Below are 18,240 nucleotides of genomic sequence, written 5' to 3' on the forward strand. Positions count from 1 at the left end.
GTCTCCTGGCTTCTTCAATTATTTCTGGACTGTTCCACAAAGACCCTCCACATGTTTGTTTCCACAGAAATCTCGACAAACACTAGAGACTCCTCAAGCAGAGTGAATTCCCTCAGTGAAATATCTGTCCTCTGCCAAGAATCAAAGTTCATCCCAGTGGAGTGCCGTCTTCGTGCTCAGCCACTACGGAGTGTCTGGAACAGAGTGAGAACAAAAATTACCCTATTTCGGTGCCCCCTGACTCTTTCGGGAAGTATCCCAACAAAACAGCCACTGGGAATTCAGATAGCACATTTGGAGACTGGGAAAGGGCCAGGCCAAACAGAGGAGAATGTGACTTAGAGACAATAACGTAAAGGAAATAAATGACTCAAAGAAGAGTTTTAAGCCAATATTTACACCCATATTGCCATATTTACAGCTTAAACACTATGCCCTGACCAGGCAGGAAGTACACTTTTATGAGTCCCTTAATGAATGTTAAGTCAATAATATCCCAAACAATGGGCCCCAGTGAACTTTCTTATGAAGGCCATACAGGGAGTTATTCAAATGGAGTCAGAGTCATTTGCACTCTGTAATGCACATTTTTTAGGAGAGAGATTTTCAAATTAGCAGTTTTTAATATGATCGAAAGACTTTTCAACATGTTTATTGTTAAAAGGAATCATGTCATAGAAGACAGTATAATGCCCAGCTAAAAACGTCTATACAGCAGATTTTATTGTCAGCAGAGGCAATGGTCAAAGAACATTTGCCTTCATCATGACCACAATAAGAGAATAATTACACATGCAGAAAAAACTAATTAAATGGCTAATGAGCAAACCAATATGCTTGACTGTAACATCCCTGGCAGCCAGGCAACTGAGCATATGGAATAGATTTTATCAATTGGTTGGTGCCATGTAATCAGTAATTGCTTTTTTTTTGGACCTTGGTGACACCTGACCCATATTGGCTGATTGGCAGGTCCAGATGAATGATCAATAAGACAAAAGTACTCTGATTTCATAAAACACAAGCCCAGCAAAAATACCACTGACCTCTTTGATCTTACTGAGATGCTCAGGAAGCACTTTTGAAATTTTATTTATTTTGGGGGTGGCCCATTGTTCAGTGTTCTCTGGTTGCATTTACAAGTGTAACAGGAAATGACAGTCCTTCCAGTCTTTCTTAAAATGTCAAAGACAGACCACGTAAAACAAAACTCAGAGACATCCCCCATTTGTGCATATCATGCCAAATAACCAGCATCACAGAGGAGAACTCATATTTTTGAGAACACTCAGTCTTGAAGATCCTGACTTTCAAAAAAATATCCTTCTGATCAAAAGAAGATAGTATTCTAATTGATGGCTCACATGTGAATTAGTGGAAAATTATCACATCTACAGACAGTCATATAGAGCATCATGTTCAATTATCTATCCGGAAAGATGCAAATCTCATTATCACACAATCTACAGAGAAAGTTGTTTGTATAGGTGCTAGCCCTTTCTCTCTTTTTTTTTATTTTTAAACTTTTATTGGAACACAGCCCTGCCTATTTTTTGTAATTAATTCATTTTTTGGCTGTGCTGGGTGGGCTTTTCTCTAGTTGTGACAAGTTGGAGCTGCTCCCTAGGTATAGTGCCGGGGCTTCCTTGTTGCAGAGCACGGGCTCTAGGGCATGCAGGCTTCAGCAGTTGTGGTGCGTGGGCTCAGTAGTTGCAGCTCTCAAGTTTAAGAGCACAGGGTGAGTAGTTATGGTGCAAGGGCTCAGTTGCCCCGCCACAGCTTGTGGGATCTTCCTGGATCAGGAATTGAACCCACGTCTCCTGCATTGGCAGGCAGATTCTTTACCACTGAGCCACGAAGGAAGCCCCTAGCTGTTTCTTAAGAGGAGAATAATAGAATTATTCAGGCAAAATGTTAGTGTAGAGTTGTAGAGGTCAAACCACTGGAGATAAATTTAGATTCAAATTCTGGCTGTGGGGAAGTATAGGGCTGTGCAGGCTGTAGATGTGTAAATTTACCTCTCTGAAACTCAGTACACTCATTGGCAGAGCTGACATAGTATCTCACTCCTAGGACTGCAGTAACAATTAAGTATTTGTATGTATGAAATTATGTAGCACTTTGCCTGGCAACTTCCATTAACTGAACCTGGATAACTGGTCCTCGCTATCAGAGGTTTCTATTGATAGAAATGTGTGCACTTATAAAAGCATACATGTGGGAGAAAAATCAATTAATGATGATCATCTTAATATGATGAAAATAATTTTGACCTCATGGACTCCCCAAAAGAATCTCAATTCCTGTCTCTCAGGGTTTCCCAGGCCTACTTTGAATGCCACGAGGCAAAGGATATGAACCCTTTGGCCAGGGAGAAGCCCTAATAGAAGTAGTAAGAAAGAGAAATAAGAAAGGAGAAATTGAGTTGAGTCCTCCTCTGTTGGGTAATTTTACCAAAATCTCCAGGCAAAATGTGTCATGGTGGGCAGATGCCAAATAAGAGACGGTTGCTATGGAAAGACAAATTAAAATATACATTCATGATACATCAGTAGTTCTCAGGAAGATTAAAGGAGTTGGCAGATAAGACTAAGTATCCTCCCCCTGCCTTAGGCGGTAGCCCCTCCTATTTTTGTTTTATCCATCACCTTTAAAAAGTCAGTGCTTCTTTAAAATCAACTTGTTAATATTATTGATTTACTGCTGTACTTGTGATTCTAGACACTGTAGGTGCAAGAAGTTGAATGAGACAGAAGCTCTGGCTGGAGAAGAATGAGCTATGAGAGGACTCATATGAATAGTGCTGACAGTGGGTGCTGGAGCCCAGGGTTGGGTCTCTGAAGGATAGAGAGGATCAGAGGAACCCAGGCCCGGGCTAGGGACCAGGAATACATAGCAAAGAGAAGCCAAGTTCTCTCCCCACATGGGCGTAATAAACCAGGAATGAGGCAGGTGAGACAGACTCATCCTGAAAAAGCAAGTTTCCATGATCACGATAAAAGTAAACGTGGATCCAACATTTTTTTTTAACTTTTTATTTATATTTTATTTTATTCAGACATACATATACATGTATCCATTCTCCTCCAAACTCCCCTCCCATCCAGGCTGCCACATAATGTTGAGAAGAATTTCATGTGCTATACTATAGGTCCTTGTTGGTTATCCATTTTAAATGCAGCGATGTGTACATGCCCATCCCAGCTGGTGCAGTAGTAAAGAATCTGCCTGCTAATGCAGGAGGTAGGTTTGATCCTTCAGTTGAGAAGATCCCCTGGAGAAGGACATGGCAACACATTCCAGTATTCTTACCTGGAAAATTCCATGGACAGAGAAGCCTCATGGGCTACAATCCACAAGTTGCAAAGAGTCAGACACAACTAAGCAACTACACACGCATGCATGCACATGCCCAAACTCCCTAACTATCCAACATTTTGTCATGGGCATCCGTGGTGATGTGTTTCAAGGGAATAGACCTTTAGTTCCTCCTGATAAGAGCTACAAATGAACTACTTAAGCATGTTTATTCTAAGTCAGCAGTCCCGAACATTTTTGGCTCCAGGGACCAGTTTTGTGGGAGAGATTTTTTTCCATGGACGGAGGCAGTGGGCATAGTTTTAGGATGATTCTCATAAGGAGCTTGCAACCAAGATCCCTCACATGTGCAGCTCAAAGTAGGGTTTGAGCTCCCATGAAAATCTAACGCTGCCACTGGTCTGACAGGAGGTGGAGCCCAGGCAGTAATGCAAGTGTTGGGGAACAGCTGTAAACACAGGTAAAGCTTCACTCACTCACCACTCACCTTCTGCTGGGCAGTCTATTTCATAACAGGCCATGGACCTCTATTGGTCTGCAGCCTGTGGACTGGGAACTCCTTTTCTAAATGAAGTAAAGGTGATTCCATGGCAGAGAACCTGTGAAAATTTCAAAGTCCAAAAGACTGAAGGAACATATGCTCGTGAAACACCTACCTTTCAATCATGAGAAGAAAGTGATTTTTTTTTTTTCAATCTCAGCTATTTTAAAAGATCACAGAATGAAAATCAATGGGAAAAATCTTGGCCTGATATGAAATTCATGCCTTCACAAACTAAATTCAGCACTATAATTTCTGAATTTTTGATGTGTAGTTTGTACTCATTATAGTAAATCCAAATGATATTTAAAAAAGAAGACGATTGTTATCATATTATCATTCTAAGAAAAGAGTAAATGGGCAGCTTATTAAGTATATAAAGATACATTTGTATATTCATTTGAAAACTATAACACAGTATGATTCACAAATTCACTCTTCTAGGGACTTGTGGGCTTCCCTGCTGGCTCAGTGGTAAAGAATTCGCCTGCAATGCAGGCGACACAGGTTCAATCCCTGGATTAGGAAGTGACTTATAAAAAGTTTTTTTGCCACAAAATACTAGCGTATTATTAAAACATTCTGTTTTTGTATGGATTTTGTTCCTTTACATCCATATAATAGTTACTTCACTCCTGTTGTTTTTTAAATAGTAGTACTTTCTAAACGTGTGTTTTGTTTACTTTTGTCCTATAAGATGCGTGTGTTTCTCAAAAAGTTTTATTCTTAAAGAAGTTTGGAAAACCATGGGTTCAACAAAAAAGAAATTTCTTTATAACAGTATTTCATGAGCCTTTGTTCATGAAGTTCATGAAGAAATTTCAAGAAAATCATCCAGAAGGAAATGCTTCATAACTTACTTGGTTTGAAATACTTGACTTCACGGTGGATCTGTTAACATCTTTTAGAACTAGTACTCTGCATGAAAGGATTTGAGAAATGCTGCTTTACACCAAGAGACAGAATGACTGGATTTGTACTTAATATCATTTCACTTATTGGGTTAAAATTTCTGAAGGAACCTCCTTTGGGATTAAGGAAAATCAAAATGTAACATAAATATGGCAGACCTGTCGTTAGCATTCTGTTGCTTTTCAGGTGAATGTCAGCAAGAGAGCTTAAGTTAGAATAACTAAGGTGGGAGAAAGTCATGGCAGAGGTTATAGTACCTTCCTCTTACAGGGCTTCCCGGGTGGCTCACTGGTAAAGAAGCTGCCTGCCAATGCTGGAGATGCAGGAGACAGGATTTGATTCCTGGGTCAGGAAATCCCCTGGAGAAGGAAATGACAACCCATTCCAGCATTCTTGCCTGGAGAATTTCATGGACAGAGAAGCCTGGCAGGCTACAGTCCATGGGGTCGCAAAGAGTCGGACACGACAGAGCAGGTACCACCACTTGATGTCCCACTGCCAGGGTGAGAGAGACAAAATAAGAGTGGGACTTTGCCTCTGAAGAAGAGAATGCTCTTGTAATTCTGTTTATACGTATCAATGGCAACGATCAAGTTGTAACTGTCTGCAAGTCATTTGTCCACAGCCATGTTCATATTTGCTTTTGCACATGCCACACCTACGGCCAGCTTCTTGTAGGGCGTGAGGGGCAGGAAGGAGGTGTGCAGTCCCTGGAATGGGAAGATGGCTGGTCCGCCACCTTTGTCAGAACTGGAGCTTTCTTATTTTGTTTGAATTATTTCAAATGCCCAGAATTCAGACATAACAGGGCTTCCCTGGTAGCTCAGCTGGTAAAGAATCTGCCTGCCATGCAGGAGACCTGGGTTCGATCCCTGGATTGGGAAGATCCCCTGGAGGAGGGCATGGCAATCCACTCCAGTATTCTTGCCTGGAGAATCCCCAGGGACAGAGGACCCTGGTGGACTACAGTCCGTGAGGTCGCGAAGAGTCTGGACATGACTGAGCGACTAAGCACACAGTTAGACATAAACCAGAAATACTTTTCAAGGAGACACACACAGGAGACTTCGAATGCATTCATTTTCTGTCATTACGCTATCATTGTCCTTTATTGACACAGACGCTCCACAACTGACGATATTCGGTTTATACACATGTCCAAACATTAAATCAGCAATCTATTCAAAATCGAACTGTTTCTATTTTAAATGGGCTTAACTAGAAACAAACATAGGTTAAATACAAAAGGCACTACAGACAGAAGTTGGGGGAGAGGTAATTGGATGGAGGTAGTCAAAAGGTACAAGCTTCCAGTTATAAGCAAGTACTAGAGGTGGCACTAGGGGTAAAGAACCTGCCTGCCAATGCAGGAGACACAAGAGATGCAGGTTCCATCTCTGGGTCATGGCAACCCACTCCAGTATTCTTGCATGGAGAATTCCATGGACAGAGGAATCTGGTAGGCTACAGACCATAGGGTTGCAAAGAGTCAGACACAACTGAAGCAACTTAGCGAGCACACAGGAATGTAATGTAAAACAGGATAAATATAATTAACATTGCAGTACATTACATATATATATATATATATTTTTTTCAGTTCAGTTGCTCAGTCGTGTCCAACTCTTTGTGACTCCATGAACCACAGCACGCCAGGCCTCCCTGTCCATCACCAACTGCCGGAGTGTACCCAAACCCATGTCCATCGAGTCGGTGATGCCATCCAACCATCTCATCCTCTGTCGTCCCCTTCACCTCCTGCCCTCAATCTTTCCCAGCATCAGGGTCTTTTCAAATGAGTCAGCTCTTTGCATCAAGTGGCCAAAGTATTGGAGTTTCAGCTTCAACATCAGTCCTTCCAATGAACACCCAGGACTGATCTCCTTTAGGATGGACTGGTTGGATCTCCTTGCAGTCCAAGGGACTCTAAAGACTCTTCTCCAACACCACAGTTCAAAAGCATCAATTCTTCGGCGCTCAGCTTTCTTTACAGTCCGACTCTCACATCCATACATGACCACTGGAAAAACCATAGCCTTGACTAGATGGACCTTTGTTGACAAAATAATGTCTCTGCTTTTTAATATGCTGTCTAGATTGGTCACAACTTTTCTTCCAAGGAGTAAACATCTTTTAATTTCATATATATATATATATGAGGTGTTAAAAAAGTAATCTTAAGAGTTCTCATTACAAGGAAAAACTTTTTTCTGTTTTTAAAAATTTTGCTTCTATATGAAATGAGGAATGTTCATTAAACTTCTTGTGGTCATCGTTTCATGATACAAATCAAATTATTATGCTGCATGTGCTCATGTCCTCAGTCATGTCCGACTCTTTGCAACCCCGTGGACTATAGCCTGCCAGGCTTCTCTGTCCATGGAATTTCCCAGGTAAGAATACTGGAGTCGGTTGCCATTTTTCTTGAGGGGATTATGCTTTATTCATTTTTAAAAAAATTTTTAGCCAAACTGCACCTTGAACATCTTAAATTTAAACAGTGCATGCGTGTGTGTTCAGTAGTGTCCAACTCTTTGGGACCCAGTGGACCGTAGCATGCCAGACTCCTCTGTCCATGGGATTCTCCAGGCAAGAATACTGGAGTGGGTTGCAATGCTCTCTTCCAGGGGATCTTCCCAACCCACGGATCGAACCCATGTCCCCTGCATCTCCTGCATTGTGCGCGGATTCTTCACCACTGAGACACCAGGGAAGCCCCTAATTTAAACAGTACTGTGTGTCAATAGAACTGGAAGGAAAAGCAAACCTAAACAAACAACAACCACAAATGTACTACAGAAAGTTTATGATTTAATGTCACTGTACATCTTTATAGAATTCCCAGCTGTCACGCAACCACCCGAGCTCTCTGGATTCCCTCCCTGAACACACATCAACAGCTGTATGAGCCCTTTTGGTCCAAAATATAGGAAATCACTGATTTCAGGCAAAGTCAGGGTGTGGGAGAGGCGGGGGAAAGACTAAAGTCTGAATCTAATTAGCCAGTTCCAAAACTTGTTTGCACAAACGAGTTAATTTCTTCTTTCAACAGTGAGAGCACTTGGTTTTCCGTATTTATATGTCTATGTCCTTGTGTGTACAATGCATGCTTTGTTAAGGCTATGTCTGGCCAGTGCTTTGCATCCCTTTATGAAGGCAGTAATTGTAGCCAGTACATAATGTACCTGGGGATGAAGAGTTGCTGGAGTCTCCTTTTGGACAGCCTTCTAGCTGGCACAGCCATGGTATTTTCTCCCTCCTCGTCCTTCTAACTCTCCTTGATTTAATGACAGTCTTATGTTTTATTTGTTTCCTCTGATCCAACATGTTTATCTGAGGGCAGTCCTAGAATACATGAAAGTCAGTGGCAAGGTGGTAATTACTGACACGGTTGTACATATCACCTCTCATGGTAAAAAGATAAATGCGTAATCACCCAGTAATATGAAAAACTGACTGAAGGACCAAAGAACTGTGTCATTTTACTCCACCCTCTGTGAGTCAGTGAAATGGATTGAATTATAAACCAGAAACCAGCACTTGAATTTGATGAAACTCATCCTCAGGAGGAAAATGTCACTACATGTTGGCAGTTTGTAAAATGTGATGAGCTGCCCTAATCCATTGGAACCAACATGTCCTTAATCATAGCAACATTCTTGGTAAATTAAATAGCTATTAATTTTTTTTTCAAAAAAAAAAAGCCTGTCAGGATATGCTTCTGTAATGAGGCACATACAATCATAGGCATTTCCATTGTGTCAAATATGTAGAAAAATAGAACCCCTTTGGGAATTTGTAAAATGGTGTCAGGCATCAGGGAATTTAAAGGAGTGGACTGAACTTGAGCGAAAACTCTGGAGAGACTTTCCATGTCTGAAGGCCCTGAGGGCTTGCATGGTGATATATGTCACAAGTCATTGCGTAATAATCGTCTCCCGCCTCCCCTCGTGTCAAGTATCCAGTGAAGGCCTACGCTGCTCCAGGTATACTGCTGAGGGGCAGCCCAGAGGTGGCAGGAGTCTTTCTTATCTATTTTCACTTCTCTGTGGCTAACCCTAACCCTCTCTAGTCAGCAGCAAGACATTTGTGCTCTTTTTATTCCTCTCACGTGAAGAGGTCCCTGGCCTCAAGGAGATGAACTCTGGGCCTTGTGCCGTAAAGGTAGCCCCTACAAAGGACTCTTCTCTCATAGATAAAAGGGAGTGTATCCACTACTATATTTAAAAGAAATAACCAACAAAGACCTACTGTATAGCACAGGGAACTCTTCTCAATATTCTGTAATAACCTAAATGGTAAAAGAATTTGAAAAAGAATAGATACTTCTATATGTATAACTGAATCACCTTGCAGTAACCTGAAACTAACACACTGTTAATCTCTAATACTCTAATATAATTGAGTATATAATCTCTAATACTCTAATAATAGAGCATTGTTAATGCTCTAATATAAAATAGTTTTTTTAAAGAGGCAGTGGTTTATGTCAGTGGCTTTGCTGAAAAGGAATGTATTCCTAGCGTGGTGTTAACTGTTTTCTTCTTATAACCACCAGGTACCTCAAGGGAAATTCTCTAGAATTATGTTGGAGTACATTGACAATTCTTTTGCAAGGTTATTTAATGACCTGATGATTAGAACAGATAGAGATTGTAATATGAAGTCATCTGAGACAGACAAAATAATTCAATAATGCAGAGAAATTTTATGGCATGTCTTATAGACAAACCACGGCAAGATTTGTCTTACAGTAAGGCTTTATCTTTGATACATCTGCTTATAACATTGGTAATGACATGTCTGAATCAAACAGGATATGGCAAAGTGGGAAGCCAGGGCTGTATCAGGAGGCTTATTATCAGCAGGTCTCACCTGATGGCATGCCATCAAGATGCTGCTGAAAGTTGTAAATTTTAAGCTTGAGATACCTGATGGTTGCTGTTCTGTTCATAACATTTGACGTGACAACAGCAAATGAATAGTGAAAGACATAGCTATTGTATATGTAGGCTGTGCCCTGCATAGGGCACCCAGTGGGAAGGTAGTGTGGCGTGAGGGGAACCTATCTTGCCCCATGGTCATGGGTCCTGCACCTTGACTTGAGGCTACGTCTGCCCAGAAAGGTGCCTTTTTATAGCTGCTTAAAGGTGCTATGTGGTGGTGACTCTGACATCGGTATAACTGTCTTCCCAAAGCAGATTTCTGAAAGTTCTTTCAGGTCAGTGGTAAAGGAAGCAGGCCTGAAATGGCTAAGATTCGAAAAGGGCTGTCTACTGCTATTTGGAGGGACTCACGTCAGGGTTGATATTTTTCCCCCAAGCAAGCTAGGCACACTTCAGCGATTCCAAGTCACTACGTAACTCTGGGGGCTGTAGAGGTTGGTTGCTCCACCCACTGCCCTTTCTTGGAGAAATGTCAAGAACCTAGATTTGCCCTGAGCAAGGATAATTACTGAGCAGAGTCCAGCCTCGCTGAGAAACTGCAGAGTAAATTTCCCCTGAAGGCCACATCTCCTGCATCCTGCTACCTGTATCAAGGTTGTAGTTTGAGAGTCTAGTCCAATAGGATTGCAAAAATATAGAGCCCAGACTTAGAACCGCTTTCTACATGGTGTGAACACAGCAGCTTGGAAGAAATTCTAGGCTTCCAATGTTCATACATCACTTCTGTGGAATTACACTGACTCTCATTGACTTCGTGGAATGTTCATTATCTTAATGCAATGGTTGTGTGTGTGTGTGTGTGTGTGTGTGTGTGTGTGTAATATGAGATTGTAACAGTTCAAGAATTACAACATTGCTCCATTCTACATTTCCTAGCACAAACACACACACACACACCACAACTGGTACCAGTAAAATTAAATGAGAGAAGCTATCAGGAAGTAGATAAAGAGACATAAAATAGAGACTTTTTTTTTCTGGAGTGAATGAGGCTGGGCAAATGGATTTTAAAATTCTGTTTCTATGACTGCACTACATTTATAAGCTGAAGGCATCAATAGTTGACATTGCTCACGGAATACCAAGGGAAAATTCTGAAAAGGAAGTATCTATTCACTTATATGTGCTCTTGAAGTATGCCCTTTATTTAATTTTAATGCATTTTAAATTTTAATATGGATTTCTCTGCATGAATCACCCTCTTTGTTTGCAACGCCATTAGCACACAAAAATTGAGGAAGAGTTTCTATTTTCTGGCAATTCAAAGTATTTTATGAGGTGTAACACATAATATCGCATCTTCCACAGAAGAGGAGCTCAATGTTGTTGAAACAATTTCAATGTGATGTGTTAGCTATGCTCTACCATGAGTAGGTAATAGCTTTCTCTATTTCCAGCTTAAAAGGATTCTTCTATTGCCATTGACATTAAAAAAACAAAACCCTTGGTTCTCAGTAAAACCAAGGCATAGCTGTATTAGAATATGCTGGCATCTCTCTCAAAGACTTATGCAATCAGAGTGATTCAAAGTCAATTCTTCTGAGCCAAATTATTTTCTTATCCTATAAAGATACTCTATAAGATATGAATTTTTTTTCCATTTGAATAAATTCAGTAACTGAAGAACCTGTATTTGACTCAAGTTAGAGGGCTAGATTGGAGAAAGAAATGGCAACCCACTCCAGTACTCTTGCCTGGAAAATCCCATGGACAGAGGAGCCTGGTAGGCTACAGTCCGTGGGGTCGCGAAGAGTCGGACAAGACTGAGCGACTTCACTTTCACTTTTCACTTTCATGCATTGGAGAAGGAAATGGCAACCCATGCCAGTGTTCTTGCCTGGAGAATCCCAGGGACGGGGGAGCCTCATGGGCTGCCGTCTATGGGGTCGCACAGTCGGACACGACTGAAACGACTTAGCAGCAGCAGCAGCAGAGGGCTAGATAGAGTAGAAGCAAACACTGGCTTTAAAAAATAGACAAAAAAGATTTGGCTTTTTTTTTAATTAGTTAATTTATTTTTGGCTGCACTGGGTCTTCTTTGCTGCACACAGAGTTTCTCTAGTAGTGGCTACTCTTGTTTGCAGTGTACAGGATTCTCATTGCGCTGGCTTCTCTTGTTGTAGAACACAGGCTCTAGGGCATGGGCTCAGTAGTTGTGGTGCATGGTATAGCTGCCCTGTGGCATATGGAATCTTCCCAGAGCACGGATCGAATCCATGTCCCCCACTTTGGCAAGTGGATCCTTAACCACTGGACCACCAGGAAAGACTTTGACTCATGTTTTGATATATACTTTTACCTTTGTAAAGGAGAAAAGATAAGTACAAATAAAGATAAATACAAACAATGGTGATGTAAGTTAGAATGTGAAAAATGTCAGACAAGAGGCCCCCCAAACTGGGCCAGAAGTTCAGAAAGCAAGGTTGGGGCAGGATGGGAGCCTTCATGGAAGAGGTGAGGAATGCAGCATGAACTAAGACAGAGTGATAGGATGGCTTATGGCCGTTAGGAGGACACAGTGTGGTCTCATTTGATTAGAGTTAAAGACACATACAAAGGAGAAGGTGGAAGATCAGGCTGCAGGACAGGTTGGAATCAGGGTGAAAAAGGCTTGAATACTTGGTACAGGCAGTGGCGTCCTATTAAGCATTGAAGAATCAGATACGGGATGAGGAGAGGGGTTGCTGATTGTCTATCCCTATGTGAGACCATTGCATGTGCAGCTGGGAAATGATGCTAACATTCAGGTCTGAGCTGCATAAGTTGGCTCCAACACACCAACAGTTAAGCATTAGCTGAATCTATGAAAAAACAGGAAATTGAAAAGGGAAAGTATAGAAAAAGAAAACAGACAAAAAGGCCAAGACAGAACCTATGGATTACCTGCATTTAAGCTTAGTGAAGGCGATGTGGAGCCAGATGAAGCAAGAGGAGCTAAAAATTGGGAATACAGGAGCTCCAGGTAAGCAAGTGTCCTAGAAGTCAAAGGAGGAGAAAGAATATAAAAACTGTGAAATTATTGCTGAGTTTGGCAATTAGGAGAAATCTGGGGGTTTTAAGAAAACAGCTTTAGGGAACTGATAGTCAGTATATCAGGGATTAAGAATTGAGTCAGGGGTCTATGGATTTATGTTTATTAGCAAACGTCATTGTGTCATATTTAAGTGATTCCACTATTTAAAGGAAAAACTGTATAGGGAATTATAATCAACATACCAATTACTCCAAAAAAGCAAGGTTAAAAATTTCACAACCAAGATTTTGGCAAACTCTCCAAGACTCAGCTGGTTTGAGATGCTTCAATTACTTTTACATTCTCCTCCATTTCTCAAATTTGTCCCATTCAAAGAAAGCCTCCTGAAGATTTATTCATGAGCAATTAGGCATGATATATGAGGATTTTTTTTTTTTTGTCTAATCCTACATTGAAAAGAATTTTCAAGAGGACTAAATCTGGTAAGTCTGTTTAACTCTTACAAGACTCTTAGGCACTACCCATCTTTAGCCTCCTTGCTTTTCTGTTACCCTCCTGAGTCTTTACCTGCTTATCTGTCTCTTTAAAAGCTAAGAGCACAGGAACCTCAACATTCAACAAGAGTTTTCCAAATCTTTGGTCCAGAGAGTTGTTCAAATACATCAAAACCTTCTCAGGCCCTTTACCTAGAAGGACCACAGGCTGATTTTTACAAGCTAAGACAGTTTGGAGGCTTCCCTGGTGTCTCAGCGGTAAAGAATCTGCCTGCAATGCAGAAGACATGATTTCGATCCTCGGGTCAGGAAGATCCCCTGAAGAAGGAAATGGCAACTCACTCCAGTATTCTTCCCTGGGAAATCTCATAGAGAGAGGAGCCTGACAGATTATAGTCCACTGGGTCACAAAAGGGTCGGGCACAACTTGGCCGCTAAACACACACGAGACACTTTAGAGAGTGAAAGAATGGGCCTTCCCTGGTAGCTCAGCTGGTACAGAATCTGCCTGCAATGCAGGATGCCCTGGTTCAAGTCATGGATCAGGAAGACCCCCTGGAGAAGGGATAAGCTACCCACTCCAGTATTTTTGGGCTTCCCTAATGGCTCAGTTTTTTTTTTTTTTTTTTATAAATTTATTTATTTTAGTTGGGGGCTAATTACTTTACAATATTGTAATAGTTTTTGCCATACATTGACATGAATCAGCCATGGGTTTACATGTGTTCCCCTTCCTGGACCCCCCACCCACCTCCCTCCCCATCCCATCCTTCTGGATCATCCCATTGCCCCGGCCCTGAGCCCTTGTCACATGCATCGAACATGGCATGGTGTTCTGTTTCACATATGATAATATACATGTTTCAATGCTATTCTCCCAGAACGTCCCACCCTCACCTTCTCCCTCAGAGTCCATAAAATTGTTCCATGCATCTGTGTCTCTTATTCTGTCTCGCATATGGCTCAGTTTTTAAAGAATTTGCCTGCAGTGCGGGAGACCTGAGTTTGATCTTTGGGTTGGGAAGATCTCCTGGAGAAGGGAAGGGCTACCCACTCCAGTATTATGGCCTGGAGAATTCCACGGACTGTAGAGTCCATTGGGTTGCAAAAAGTCAGACACAACTGAGCGACTTTCACCATTAGTAATTACACTAGGAAAGTAGGCTTATTTCATCTTTACCCCATGAGAAGGTCTGCCAGATAAAATACAGGACGTCTAGCTGAAATTGAATTTTTTTATAGGTAATTTTCATTGAACAACATCTTCAAGAATATGTGCTGTGCTAATGTGCTTAGTCGCTCAGTCGTGTCTGACTCTTTGTGATCCTATGGACTCTCCAGGTAAGAAGACTGGAGTGGGTTGCCATGCCCTCCTCCAGGGGATCTTCCCAATCCAGGGATTGAACCCAGGTCTCCTGCATTGCAGGAAGATTCTTTACTGTCTGAGCCACCAGGGAAGCCCTTTCAAGAATATATTCTATTTAGAGTTCCGGCAGAGAGCGCGGCTAGAAGCGGATCGTGGCGTTGTACCCTGGGGCCCTCCAGGCCCTCCGGCCTCTGGTCGGTAGGTGAACTGGGGGGCCCCGGGACAGTTTCGGTTGTGTTTTGCAGAGCGGTCGCCGAGGCCGCCAGTTGGCAGGGCCCAAGACTGAAAGCAGCCATGAACCTCTCTCCCCACCCCCAACCCCCACCGCCGCGACATAATGGCGGCGGCCCCTCCGAGCCAGGATCCTGCCGATCGCTGGGTCTCTTCACCCAGCGCTGCAGGGCTTGGGCTTAGGCGAAGCCTCCGCCTGGCCACCGAGAACGTGGCGCCTTTGGGCGTCGGGCGTGGCAGGACTAGAAGAATGGCGGCCGCTCGAACTCAGCGGAGGGCCGTTAGAGCCTCGGGGGCCCGGGAAGGATTGTGGACGCCAGCTCGTCCACCCTTAGGCTTTGGGGCCACGCGAATCTGCCACCTGAGGTGACCGCTCTGTCCCAGTTGGACGAGACCTCACCTCGTCCGGACAACGACGGACAAAGGCCTTAACGGGCCCGCAAGGTGAGCGGAGCCGCGGTTGACGACGGGTGGAACGTTAGCGGGCCATCGGGCGGTGATCGTCGTTCTACCGAGACCTTGATGTCGGAAGATAGAAATGGTAGAATAACGTACCCCTTGTGGCCAAGAGAAAGTGCCCGCCGCCCTCTGGGAAGATTTACTGGCCGCTGATACAAGGCCTGTGTATATAATATGAAAAAGCTGCTCTCAACTTTACCCCCAACCTTTCAAAAGAAAACTTTCGCTACATCTAGGCCTCCTAGATGTGAAGAGGTTGCCGACGTATGATAAAATAGAAAAATCACGTCTTGTAAATGCCCATTTGTTTAAAAAAAAAAAGCTATAGAAAAGAAATGTCTTCTGGAAATGACTTTTCGAAATGGAGTTGTTTGATTACCTGTAGAAGCAACTTCCGGAGCCACCGAAGTCCCCGTTTGTTCAGTGGGTTGGAGGACGTGGAATGGAAGACCTTGAGGAGGAAGAATAGAAAGTTCTTTGCTAGAGTCGTCATACTTAGAAGACATTTCTATATAACCATTGTTTTGTGTGTGCATTTTATTCCTCACTACTGTATATGGAGGAATCAACCTGCCTGACTTCAGGCTCTACTACAAAGCCACAGTCATCAAGACAGTATGGTACTGGCACAAAGATAGAAATATAGATCAATGGAACAAAATAGAAAGCCCAGCGATAAACCCACGCACCTATGGACACCTTATCTTCGACAAAGGAGGCAAGAATATTCAATGGAGAAAAGACAATCTCTTTAACAAGTGGTGCTGGGAAAACTGGTCAACCACTTGTAAAAGAATGAAACTAGAACATTTCCTAACACCGTACACAAAAATAAACTCAAAATGGATTAAAGATCTAAACATAAGACCAGAAACAATAAAACTCCTAGAGGAAAACATAGGCAAAACACTCTCCGACATAAATCACAGCAGGATCCTCCATGACCCACCTCCTAGAATATTGGAAATAAAAGCAAAAATAAACAAATGGGACCTAATTAAAATTAAAAGCTTTTGCACAACAAAGGAAACTATAAACAAGGTGAAAAGACAGCCTTCAGAATGGGAGAAAATAATAGCAAATGAAGCAACAGACAAACAATTAATATCAAAAATATACAAGCAACTTCTGCAGCTGAATTCCCGAAAAATAAACGACCCAATCAAAAAATGGGCCAAAGAACTAAACAGACATTTCTCCAAAGAAGACATACAGATGGCTAACAAACACATGAAAAGATGCTCAACATCACTCATTATTAGAGAAATGCAAATCAAAACCACAATGAGGTATCATTTCACACCAGTCAGAATGGCTGCTATCCAAAAGTCTACAAGCAATAAATGCTGGAGAGGGTGTGGAGAAAAGGGAACCCTCTTACACTGTTGGTGGGAATGCAAACTAGTACAGCCACTATGGAGAACAGTGTGGAGATTCCTTAAAAAACTGGGAATAGAACTGCCATATGACCCAGCAATCCCACTGCTGGGCATATACACCGAGGAAACCAGAATTGAAAGAGACGCGTGTACCCCAATGTTCATCGCAGCACTGTTTACAATAGCCAGGACATGGAAGCAACCTAGATGTCCATCAGCAGACGAATGGATAAGGAAGCTGTGGTACATATACACAATGGAATATTACTCAGCCATTAAAAAAAATACATTTGAATCGGTTCTACTGAGATGGATGAAACTGGAGCCCATTATACAGAGTGAAGTAAGCCAGAAAGAAAAACAACAATACAGTATACTAATGCATATATATGGAATTTGAAAGATGGTAACGATAACCCTATATGCGAGACAGAATAAGAGACACAGATGCATGGAACAATTTTATGGACTCTGAGGGAGAAGGTGAGGGTGGGACGTTCTGGGAGAATAGCATTGAAACATGTATATTATCATATGTGAAACAGAACACCATTCCATGTTCGATGCATGAGACAAGGGCTCAGGGCCGGGGCAATGGGATGATCCAGAAGGATGGGATGGGGAGGGAGGTGGGTGGGGGGTCCAGGAGGGGGAACACATGTAAACCCATGGCTGATTCATGTCAATGTATGGCAAAAACTATTGCAATGTTGTGAAGTGATTGGCCCCCAACTAAAATAAATAAATTTATAAAAAAATAAAAAATAAAAAAAATAAAAGTAAAAAAAAAAAGAATATATTCTATTTAAAATAAGCAAAATAAAGCATGAAATATATGTAAGAGGTTGAATATATGTTTTTAAATGAAAAGCACAGAGTTGAGCATAAATATCCTGTACCCAAAGGATGAATGGGCAATTTATTTATTAAATAGACTGGAAAGTGAGGACCTCTGCACAGGGAACTTTGTTCTGTCTTTCCAAAAGTAAATAACATGCTAAAATGACTGGTTACTTTCTAATCATGGATGGAAAAAATCTTCTGCTCAAGGTTATCTGTCAGGTATAACAGATACTTGGAGCCTAGACAACAGATTTTAGTTACATAAATTTGAATTTTATATAGAGTAGGGGTAATATTTTTTAGCATAAGTATGCAACATTGGATGTAATTCCATGGAATAATGGGGACATATGGGCTTCCCTGGGGCTTCCTGTGTAGCTCAGTCGGTAAAACATCTGCCTGCAATACGGGAGAGACCTGGGTTCAGTTCCTGGGTCGGGAAGTTCCCCTGGAGAAGGAACTGGCAACCACTACCACTCCAGTATTCTTGCCTGGAGAATCCCATGGACAGAGGAGCATGGCAGGCTACAGTTCATGGGATCACAAGAGTCGGACACGATTTAGCACTATCTTTCTTTCTTTCTATGGGCTTCCCTGGTGGCTCTGTGGTAAAGAACCTGCCTGCCAGTGCAGGAGACATAGGTGTGATACCTGGGTTGGGAAGATCTCCTGGAGTGGGAAATGGCAACCCACTCCAGTATTCTTGCCTGCAAGATCCCATGGAGGAGGAGGAGCCTGGTGGGGTACAGTTAATGGAGTCACAGAGTTAGTCACAGA

General features: G+C 42.2%; 1 long non-coding RNA gene across 1 annotated transcript; it reads right to left on the reverse strand.

Moving 5' to 3' along the window:
- Nucleotides 1-11,709: 11,709 nt before the first annotated feature.
- On the reverse strand, nt 11,710-17,379 carry LOC145530383 (uncharacterized). The gene is made up of 3 exons (XR_014071722.1): nt 15,183-17,379; nt 12,601-12,692; nt 11,710-12,016 (listed from the first exon to the last, which is right to left on the reverse strand). It is a non-coding gene; the product is annotated as an uncharacterized LOC145530383 (long non-coding RNA).
- Nucleotides 17,380-18,240: the final 861 nt, after the last annotated feature.

The sequence above is a fragment of the Giraffa tippelskirchi genome, chromosome 12 (assembly GCF_054371585.1).
Source record: "Giraffa tippelskirchi isolate mGirTip1 chromosome 12, T2T-mGirTip1v1.2.pri, whole genome shotgun sequence".
NCBI lineage: Eukaryota > Metazoa > Chordata > Mammalia > Artiodactyla > Giraffidae > Giraffa > Giraffa tippelskirchi.